This window comes from Chrysochloris asiatica, unplaced genomic scaffold, assembly GCF_000296735.1.
Source record: "Chrysochloris asiatica unplaced genomic scaffold, ChrAsi1.0 scaffold00099, whole genome shotgun sequence".
Lineage (NCBI taxonomy): Eukaryota > Metazoa > Chordata > Mammalia > Afrosoricida > Chrysochloridae > Chrysochloris > Chrysochloris asiatica.
In genome coordinates, this window is record NW_006408617.1 from 7102798 (window position 1) to 7114825 (window position 12028).

A 12028-nucleotide genomic window follows, 5' to 3' on the forward strand; every position below is an offset into this window, starting at 1 on the left:
CTGCTCCTCAGAAACCCTATTCAGGGTCACTATGGGTCGGAACTGACTCGATGGCACTCAGCAACAACAACATGCTTACTTCAAGGCTTTCAATATTTTAAAATGTAGTGAGAAGTTTTTATTTGTAGGGAAATAAATCCAATTGTGTAGGGGTCTAGCTCAGAAATTCACTAGCGAGCTTTTGAAAGTGACAAGTATTTTTTTCATATTATTTATGGTGCTGTGGGAAAGATATCTGGCTGCTAATTGCAATGCCAGCAGTTAAAATCCACCAGCAGCTCCTCGGGGGAAAGACTAGGCTTACAAAAAGGTGTACAGTCTCAGAAACCTTCCATAGGGTGGTCATGCGTCTGAATGGACTGGATGACAGCGGGTTTGATTTGGGGCTTATTTTCTTAGTACTCTAGACACATCAATTTGATTTCTTAGTGACATCTGTAAAAAGAGAAAACAGACTGAATCTTTAGAGGGCATTTTCAACTTAGTCATTTATGTTGTTGTTGTTGTTGATGCCGTCAAGTGGATTCCAACTCATAACTACCCTGTGGAGGGTTTCCAGGGAACTGCTGGTGACTTTGAACTCCAGACCTTGTGATTTGCAGTCCAGTGATGATCTTACAGTGCTACACCAGGAGTCCATTTATGATTCCATAATTTTAAACACACTGGTCTTCATTTAGTAGACACTTGCTGATGTCTACCAGGGAAAAAGTGAAAGGGTATTCACAGTTTAAAAAGAACATCCTAAATGCCTATTGTACCCAATGTGGATAGATAGCAAATGTATCAAAATCTCATAGTTGACGTATTATTAATCAAGAGATGATTATTACTAAGAGTAAGAAATCGGAATTTCTAGAAGTATAAGCATAGTCAAGGTGAATGTTATTGGGGTGATGACATTTCTTCATAACTAAATAATCCGTAAATATTTAACAAAATAACATATTTTAAAAGGTAAAAGTAATTTGCACACAGAATATATATTTTCTAATTAGAAAATTAATATATTCATTTGTAAGTGAAAAAAAACTAATGTTTGCATACACAAGCTTTCATGTAAAGAATTAACAAGAACAACAAAACTTGAAGAAATGCCTAAAACACAAAGAACAGTAATACAAAGCAAAAACTCACACAGCAGGGTAGAGAATGAGCACGGCACACTACCACTTTATAGTTCACATAAAATCAGGAACTGCACAAATCTTGTCACAAAAGAATTGCTTCTTGCAACTCAACTAAGGAATTCGAGGATGGTACATGTCAAAGGTGAAAACATGTCTCTTTCCAGCAGGAGAGACGGGTCATGTGATGAGGTTCTACTGCAGTATCTTCATGGCTCCCCTGCCAAAGGACTGATGCATATTTAATCACTTTATCTAATGGACACGATTTCTCAAGTCACAGCCACCCATTAGGATAGCTGCTGCTCTAGTTCAGCCGAGCACTTTCATTGCATTTCCTGACTTTGTGGTTTCAGAAAGGCAGAGCTGGTGGAGAATTCCCTGTCTTTGCTATGGTCAAGAAAATACAAGATGATCCAAGTCATTAGATTTGGGGGCTGGGTAGAAAGAACTACTTAGATTCAGAATGTCCAAGCCTTTTGAGCTAGGTTTGCATATAGTTAACTTTAATTAGCAGAGGATAGACTTTAAAAAAAAAAAAAAATGCCTTAATGCCTTATCCTGAAATGCACATGTAGAAATCGTTAAATTGGTGTGTGTGCTGCTGGGTATATTCAACAACAACAAATAAACAGATGTTTTTAAAGACCACATCTTGAATCATTCTTGTTACAGTGCAAGTCAGAAATCTGTCAGAGAGAGCTAACTATGTGATGATCCACACAGATAAATGCTTTTGCATAGTCAATAAAGCAGTAGACATCTTTCTGGCTTCAAAAAGTTTGTGCATGGAAAAATTGAATGAAAAGATAATGGAATTTCCCCACCAACTCTTTGAAGATCCCTCATATGATGTCATCATTATTTCACAATTGAGTGAATGGCACCTGGCCAGGCTTGTTTGAATGGGTATAGCCCAGCTGGTTTAGCCTAAGGCTTTGAACCCATTCAGGCTGGTTCAATCATGGTTGAGTAGTAACACTAGAACAGACCTAAATTGTTAAATTTTGAGGTGAACTGAAGCAATAATCAGAATTAGAAAAATTGCAGTCACTGACATTTCTTAGGGCAGCATACATGTCGCATAGTATTCAGATCTCTTGTGTATAGAGGGAAACAATGCCAGTTCAAAGACAGTGGCCAACTGTGCATCTTTGTGTGTGCATCACTCTCCCTAAAAGGCTCATTATGCCTCTCCCAAGTCTCCCATTGCAGGATTTCAACCCACAATTTCTTCCATTCTAGTTTTCGTTCCTGTTCACCCATATTTTTAAACTTCCAGTCTCTCTGGTTTCACTTTTGTCAGCCATGACTGAACTTGTTTGAAGCCCTTGTGTGTCTATCTATGGAAGGACCTTCTGATTTCTTCCATTTTGGGCAATTATGAATAAAACTGCTATGAATATTTCTGTGCAGGTGTTCATGTGTACTTATGTTTTCATCCTTTTTCAGGAAACGCCTAGGAAGTAAGAGTTATTATTATTTTTTTTTTTTTGCTAAAGATACTGATATTTGTGTCACAAATATTTGTTTTCATTCTGTTTTTAAATCTAGTTTTCCATATAATTTTTGTTTCTGGTGAGACTAGTTTTTGAAACAATGCTGTAGATAATGGACTGAATCACAAGGTTAGTTTGAACCACAGGACCAATGGTTCAAATTCACTAGTTGCTATGAGTTGGAACCAACTCCTCTGCACTTAGCAACAAGCAACAAATGTAGCTACTTGATAAGAAAATGTTCACATCTCTTCACATACATCATTTTTATTAGTGTGAGATCAGTTTTCTTTTCAAGATACACATTATGAATTGAACTGTGTCTCCCCCAAAATATGTGTTAGGACCCTAAACCTATACCTATGGACAGATATAATCCCATTTGGAAACAGCATTTTCTTTGTTATGTTTATGAGGCCATACCTGTGTGGGGTGTGTATTATTCAGTTTTGAGATATAAAAAGAGCAGATTAAACCTCAAGAAGTAATGACAAATGTAGGAAAGACAGATGACATATGGAGATCTCCAAGGGACAGCTAGGACTCTAATGGAATTGAGACAAGGATTTTCCTCTCAAGTGGACAGAGGGAGACTTCCTTTAGAACCTGAGCGCTGAAATCAGTTTTTTAACCTTCTAAACTGTGGGGAAATCTATTTCTTTTCCTTAAAACCCACTTAAGATATCTGTTATTCCAACACCATTAAAATAACCTCAACGCCCCCTAAGTAAAGACATCCCCCTCTCCCCTCCACTCCATTTCAGATATTATTTTAAGAACCCATTATTTGATTAACATCCTAAACATCCTGGTGCAGCACTGCAGGTTAATGCACTGAACTGTAAGGTTGGTTTGAACCATGAAGTTGGTGGTTCAAGCTCACCAGCTGCTCCTCAGAAACCCTATACAGGGTCGCTATGAGTCGGAACCAACTCAACGGCACTTAACAACAACAGCTACACTTCAGAGCCGTTAAATAACTCCAAGAACACGGTATTTTTTTACTTTGCATAGCTGAACACAAACTGCAGGTTTATGACTTCCATTTCCCCCCCCTCAGTATTCATCTTATATTTACTTGTAAAGAATAAATGGAACTACAAAATTCAAAACTATGTACTATAACAGTACTTCTCCCTTTCTCCCTTGTTCCCCAGCCAGCAGATTCCTACCCTAGAGGCAGCCACTGGCACCAATCCCTTGTGTATGCAGCTATCTATGTGTTTTTATAAACATGTGTTACCTATTCATTTTTCTTCTTGCACAAATAAAACTGTCTGTACAGAATGCTTTCCATCTTGTTTTTGTCACTTAAAAGTAAAACCTAGAAACATTTTACACTACTGCATATAGATTCACCTCTTTTGTTCAGCAGTTTTATATGATTCAATTATATGTATAGATCACAAATTATTTAGGCATCCTCCCATTGTTGAACATTTGAGTTGTTTCCAAAACTATAAGGATTGTCTTCTTATGAATAGCTTCATACATATGGAATTATATTCATAGCACAAATACCTAAGGTTAGACTTTCTGGGTCATAATTGTATCTTGTGATTACCAAGTTGCTATCTACTGGAATTGTGACAAGTCCTATCCCTCACTAACAGTGTGTCAAGGAGGACTGTTTACACATACCTTCAGCAGACTTTTATTATTATTATTTTTATTATTATTATTTACTTTTTGCAATTTTGAGAAGGAGACAATGCTGTTGTCCTAGAGTTTGAGCTTGCATTTTCTCTTATTAGTGAAGATGATGATCTTTCCATAACCTTAAAAGGCATTTGTGCTTCTTTATTTGTAAACTATCTTTACATTGTTGTTGTTCCAACTCATAGAGACCCTGTATAGGGTTTCCAAGGAGCAGCTGGTGGGTTTGAACTACTGACCTTATGGTTTGAAGTCCAGTGCTAAGGTTACATCACCATACCAGGAGTCTTTACATATTGTTGTTGCTAAGTGTTGTTCAGTCTGTTCTGACTCATAGTAATGCTACATAGTGTATCCAAGGAGCGGCTGATGAGTCTGAACCACCAACTTTGTGGTACAAACTGACCTTGTGGTCCAGTGCTTATCCTACAGTGCTATACGAGGACCCCAGAGTCTTTACATAGTTATAATGAATGCTGTCCCCCAACATATGGGTTGAATCCTGAACCTCTATATATTTAAGCATCACCCTGTTTGGAAATGGGCTTTTTTCATTTCTTATATTAATGAGGACATGCCAGTGTAGGGTGGATCCTAAACCCAATCCCTTCTGAGTTTTAAAAAAATAAAATAGGAACAAGCACAAGAGGAAGAAAATGACAGATGAGACTAATGCATGTACAAGCTAGGGGGCTAAGACTTGCTGACAGTCCTGCTGTGGTACTGTAAGAAAAGCAATGGACTGCTAACCACAAGGTCAGAGTTTCAAACCCACCAGCTGCTCCAAAAAAAGGATACAGAGGAGCCTGTCTGGTCCTATAAAACTGTACTCTCTTGGAAATTCTAAGGAGCAGATCTATTGTGTCCTACAGAGTCACTATGAGTCATATTCAGCTTGATGGCAGTGTGTTTAATCAGTGTGTTTTGCTGCAAGTCTGTGGCCCTCTGTCATTGGATACTAGAAGTTGAAGGAGACAAAGAAGGACCTCTTCCTAAAGCCTCAGCCTTAATCTGAACTGTTAGTCTCCTGGGCTGGTGAGTTTGAATCACCAACCTTATGGTTCAAACCAACCTTGAAGGTCCAAGGCATTATCCTGCAGTGCCACACCAGGACTCCATATAATGTATTGTTGTTTTTGTTGTTGTTAAGTACCATCGAGTCGATTCAGACCCATAACAACCCTGTATAGGGTTTCAAACTCACCAGCCCACTCCTCGGAAATCCTATACAGGGTCACAGTGAGTCTGAACCGACTCAGTGGCACTTAATAATAATAACGTACATCATGTAGGGAGCGAAAGGACACTAAAGGATGAACATTGGCCTTTCCACAGCAGAAAGATGAGGCTTTCTGCTCCCCCAAAGATCTACAGCCTCAGAAATCTTTACAGGGTCACTGTAAGTTGTAACTGATTCCACAACACTTAGCAACAACACCAACAATACATAATATGTAAAAGAAAATGATAATTCTTCTTTCTTGTTGTTGTTAAGTGCCGTTTAGTCAGTTCTGACTCACAGCAACCCTATATAAGGTTTCTAAAGAGTGGCTGGTGTGGTTAGCAGTCCAGTGCTTAGCCTCCAGCACCACTCTAGGACTCGGCTAAGTATTATTTTTCTATTAGCCATAATTTACTTTTTATTGAGAGCACAAAATTATCATAGACCTCAGGTAATCCCTGAGGTCACTAGTGTAAGGGTGCATTTTCACTATCTGACTAGACATGTGCCTGTCCCCCAACCCAAAGTAAGCAACAATATGGTTTAGAAGAAAGAACATAATTGCTTTCTACCAAGTAGACTCAAATTTAAATTTCCTGATTATTAGACATAATTGGGTTTGACATTATTCAAATTCCTTATCATAGAAATGGAGTAAGTATCTGCTATTACGTGGAATAAAGTATGTACAGTGCAACAGTGGCTAAGCCAAATAACTAATAGTAATATTGTTGTTGTTGTTGTTGTTAAGTGCCGTCGAGTCGGTTCCGACCCATAGCGACCCTGTACAGGGTTTCCGAGGGTGTAAATCTTTACGGGAGTAGAAAGCCTGATCTTTCTCCCGCGGAGCAGCTGGTAGTTTCCAACTGCTGACCTTAAGGTTCGCAGCCCGATTCGTAACCACTACGCTACCAGAGCTTTAATACCATTTTTTTCCTATACGAAATATAACTTCAGTGATAACTATGAGATGTTCAATAAAAGCAGAACGCCATTAAAATCCTAGGTGAGGGGTATACATTTTCCTATTTCTTCTCATGATTACAATTTTAATCTAAAATTTAAATTGGTAGTAAAAAAGAAGATATTGTAATAGTTGTTAAGTGTGTGAATCCACAGTAAGACAAACCTGGGCTCAAATCCCAACTTAACCATTCCTGGCATATGTCGTCATTGTTGTTGTTGTTGTTAAGTATCGTTGAGTTGTTTCTGACTCATAACAACCCTGTATAGGGTTCCTGAAGCTGTAAATCTTTGCAGGAAGAGACTACAGATCTTGTGGTTTAAAGCCCAGCTTTTATTCTCCTGAGCAGCGGTGGAGAATCTTTTTTGTTTTGAGGCTATTTGGATATGTGGCCCATCATTTGTCGGCCACATAAAATTATCAACTTAAAAATTAGCCTGATGTATTTGGTCAAGAAGCCTTGGTATGGTGCTGTGGGTTAATGCGCTGAACTGCAAAGTAGGTTTGAATGGCAATGTCGGTGGTTCAATCTCCTGGGAAACCCTATACGGGGTGGCTATGAGTAGAAACCAACTCAATAGTACTTAACAACAACATACATTTGATCAAACAATTAATTAATTCACCCCTAATGTGATAGCTGTGGAGGCCTGGTGTGGCGCTGTGTTAGATTGCAAGGTCAGTTTGAATCACAAGGTGGTGGTTCAAACTTACCAGCCTTTCCTCGGAAACTCTATACAGGGTTGTTATGGGTCAGAACCAACTGGATGGCACTTAACATCATAGCTGGCACTGCAATTGCCTTGGCAGGGCCAGACCCAATGATTTCAAGGGTCTGCGGGCTAGACATTCCCCACCCCTACTCTAAAGCCACTTGTTCTGCAGCTTATGTCCTTGTTGTTGTTAAGTGCGTCATCGAATAGGTTCCAATGTGTAGCAACCCTATATACCGTTACTAAGGATTAGCTGGTGAGCCTGAACAGCTGGCCTTATGGTTCAAATCAACCTTGAAGCCCAGTGCATTAACCCACAGCCACACCAAGCTAATTAATGTCTATAAGCTCAGTACCACCACTCATTTGTCAGTTTGTCCTACTGTAGTGACTTGGATGTTGTTGTGATGCTGGAAACGACACCATCAGTATTTCCAATACCAGGAGGGTCACCCATCATAGACAGGTTTCAGCAGAGCTTCCTGATTAAGACAGACTAGGAAGAAAGAAGAGACTACCTACTTATGAAAAAAAACAAAAAACTGGCCAGTGAGAGCCTGTGAACAGCAGCCTGATATAGTGCTGAAAGGTGATTCCCTCAAGTAGGAAAGCACTCAAAATATGACAGAGGAAGAGCTGCCTCCACAAAGTAGACTTTGACCTTCATGACGTGGATGGGAAAAAGTTTTGGCAACCGTTATTTGCACAACACAAAATGGAAAAAAAAAAAAAATGCTGGAAACACCCATTAATAATTAGAACATGGACTGAATGAAGCATGAATCTAGGAAAATGAAATGGATCAATATCCAAGACATTTAGTAAACTGAATTGGACTGCTACTGGCCATTTTGAATCAGACAAACTATGTTCTATTCTGCTGGAAATGACAAACTGGAGAGGAATGGTGTAATATTTGTCATCAAGATTTATCATAAAGTACAACACTGTCAGTGACAGGATAATATCCACACAGCGACAAAGAAAACCAGCAAATAAAATTATTATTGAATTTACATACAAACCACTGATCCCATAGATAAAGAAGCTATAGATTTTTAGCAACTGCTGCAGGCTTAAATAAGTCAAACATGTATTCAAAATGCAGTGATAATTACTGGTGATTGAAATGCAAAAGTTAGAAACAAAAGGGATGGTAGTTGGGAAATAGAATCTTAATGACAAAAGTGACACCAATGAATATTCAAAGGCAGATTTTGCAAGATCAGTGATTTATTCATTGCAAATGTCTTTTTCCAACAACATAAATGGCAACTATACAGAAACTAGAGTCCTAGTATGGTACTAAAGGATAATGCACTGAACCACTAAGTCAGTCAGAACCTCAAAGGGGGCAGTTCAAACCCACCAGCCACTCCTTAGAAGCCCTATACTGGGTTGTTATGAGTTGGAACCAACTCAACAGCACCTAACAAAAACAACAACACAGACTGATACAAAGAAATCAAATAGATTGTAGTTGTGCAAAGGAAAAATGGAGATGCTCAATATCATCAATCAGAATAAAGCCAGGGATTAACTGCAAAATAAACCATCAATTACTCATATGCAAGTTTAATTTGAAACCAAAGAAAATTAAAACAAGTCAAGTCCATGAGAGCCAAAGTATGGCTTTATGTATATTTCACCTAAATTTAGAGACCATCTCAAAAATAGATTTGATGCACTGAACTCTTGTGCAAAGACATGCAGTTAGAAAACCAAATGGGAAGAACAGTCATAATTTCTCAGACTGAAAGAACTGAAGAAAAATAATCTAAACCTCAACTTGCAATATTGAAGGAAGTTCAGGATAAAGTGATGAGCAATGCAGAAACCATCAAAGTAAGATGGAAATCTGCTGCACAGACCTTTTTAAAGTGTTGAAGAGCAAAGATGTCAGCTTGAAGACTAAGGTGTGCCTGACCCAATCCATGGTATTTTCAATAACCTCATATGCCTGCGAAAGCTGGATAATGAATAAAGGAAGACCATAGAATAACTGATGCTTTTGAGTTATGGTGTTGGAGGAGAATATTGAAAGTGCCATAGGCTGCCAAAAGAACCAACAGATCTGTGTTGGAAGAAGTGCAGCCAGAGTGCTCCTTGGAGGCCAAGATGGCCAAAGTTCTTCTCTGATACTTCAGACATGTTGTCAGGAAGAATCAGTCACTGGAGAAGTATATCATGTTTGGTAAGGTGGAGGGTCAGAGAAAAAGAGGAAGACCCTTAACGAGATGGATTGGCAAAGTGGCAGCATCTATGGGCTCAAGCATGGCAAAGATAGTGAGGTTGGCCCAGGATTGGGCAGAGTTCGTTCTGCTGTGCATAAGGTTGCTATGAGTCGGTACTGACAACAACAACATAAAGGCACGACGTGACTTTACAAGTTTTCAAGAGGGAGTTTAGTTTCAGAGTGTGTGGGGGAAGCAGAATCCCCACCAAATAGTTTTCATCTTGTCTAGATGGGTCTGGTGAAAAGAAATAGGGATAAGATTCTTATGATTCAGTACTGAATAATTGTTATCATGACTAATTGTGACTGCTACAACAGTAAAGGTAGAAGTTTTGTAACAAAAAGAGGTAAGTAGATAATCTAATAATCAGTCCAGGAACCGAGAACCCTAGGACCATCAAGGGAGAGGACCATGAGCAGAATGTGAGATCCTATCCAGAGAAGCACTGGTAGTGTAGTGGTTACGAATCAGGCTGTGAACTACAAGGTCAGCAGTTCGAAATTACCAGCCGCTCCACGGGAGAAAGATGAGGCTTTCTGCTCCTGTAAAGATTTACAGCCTCGGAAACCCTGTACAGGGTCGCTATGGGTCGGAACCAACTCGACAGTACTCAACAACAACAACAACAACATCCAGAGAAGCAGTGATGAACATGGAGGCAGGGATGAGGGCATGGAGAGCGAGAGCATCTGCGGACTCTAGACTCACGGAAAAAGAAAGGCTGTGTGCTGGCAGCCAAGTGCTGGTGACCTGGGGTCTGGCTTGCAGAATGTTTCCTTTGGTTGTTTAAAATGATTATATATTCCTGAGTATATTTGTGTGCATACCTTGCCCCCCCCCCCAAAAAAAAAACCCAGAGGGAATAAAAGCAAATACTGTTGAGTGATGATGCACAGAGGAGATTGCAATCATTGCAATGAAACGATGAGTATTAAACTGATGTCCCCCTATGTAAACTTATCATTCAATTCACAATAAAAACTTTAAAAAAATAAATGTATAGGCCTAGGAGATGGAGGATAAGTTGAGGAAAAAATAGCTTCACATTTTAATATTTTTGTATAATAAAGATTCCCATGATTTTGTAACAATTTTAAAATATGATATTTTAAAGCTGAAAACAAAGCTATGTTCATGCAAAACCAAGACCACATTATTTTCTACCAAGAGATGGTGACAGTCATCACATACAGACATTTTGGTCTCTGCCAACATAAGGTTGATTAGTGTGTGCCGTGCATGCGGATGCAGGGTGTGTGCATTGTCTTTCAGTGGTGATGAACATGACTAAGTCCATCCAGCCTGGTAAATGTATACACAAAAAGACTAATAGGAGATGATTTAATAGGAATAAACACTAGAATAAGATGAATCCAAAACATAGATAAAAGTATTAAAAACATAATTAATGGGTCAGTTGACAATAGAAATGATATTTTAGGACTGCGAAGAATTCTAGAATAGGTGAAAAAATGCCATGCCTAGTTAATAACTGGAGTGTGTTGGCTGTGTAGGATAAGTACTGGACTGTAAACCACAAGGTCAGCGGTTTGAGTCTACCAGCTGCTCCGTATGATTGAAAGATAAAGCCTTCTGCTACTGCAAAGAAGGAACCCTACATTGGAACCATACATTGGGGTGATATGAGTAGGAACCAACTGGACTTGATGGCAATAAAAAACAACAACAGGCAATGATCAGCAAATAGAGAAACGTTGTTTGCTTGTTTTTAAGGGCAAAGTATTTTAGCATAGGTAAGAGGGTCTTTCTTCATCAGTAGAGGGTGTTTCAGAGATGAATGCTGAAGCATGAAAAGTTCAGACATTCATTCAAAAGGGTAACATTCAAGCATCCTGACAGCTGCTGATGGAATATTCCTGAAAGGCGAGGACTAGTTCAAATAGATTCAAAATGACTGGGCTGGCATGCAAGCCAAGGGATTCTTTGGGACATTTGTAGACATGGTGTTATCTACTCATAAGGATTTGTGATGAAGATAAAGCAGGTTTCTTTTAGAGTTTATATTAATAAGGGAAGAAAATACTGAGTCATACAATTCTGATGGAATAATTTACACCTACAGTAAGTGGAATGGATTTCGGAATAGCAAAGTATTTTGGACTAAATCAAATGAAGTTTACAAACAAGTTTTTTGCAGACTACATAGCCATAAATAAAGGAGCTTCCTGTGTTTTATTCTTCTCTACCTCCTCTTGGAACAAAAGGCAATAGCCGTTACAAGAGGTCTAGCAGTGTTACTATTAGTCTGGGATGATGATGAAACTCATATATTATTTAAAGTGCATTATTTTGTTGATTGGTTTAAAAAAATATTGAGAAGGTGAAGAGTATGGATACTTAAAGCAAAGAATGAATTGAATGTATGATAGCATTTCTTCCTTTCTGCCATTTTGAGATAGGAGTATCATAACTACTTAGTAGAAGTAAAGGTTCATAGTCCTGGAGAAAAATCCAGTGACCTCAGAGTCACAGTCAAATATTGTTGTTGTTGTTGTTACGTGCTGTCGAGTTTACTATGACCCATAGCGACCCTGTATAGGGTTTCCAAGGTGCAGCTGGTGAACTTGAACCACCGCCTTGCAGTTCAAA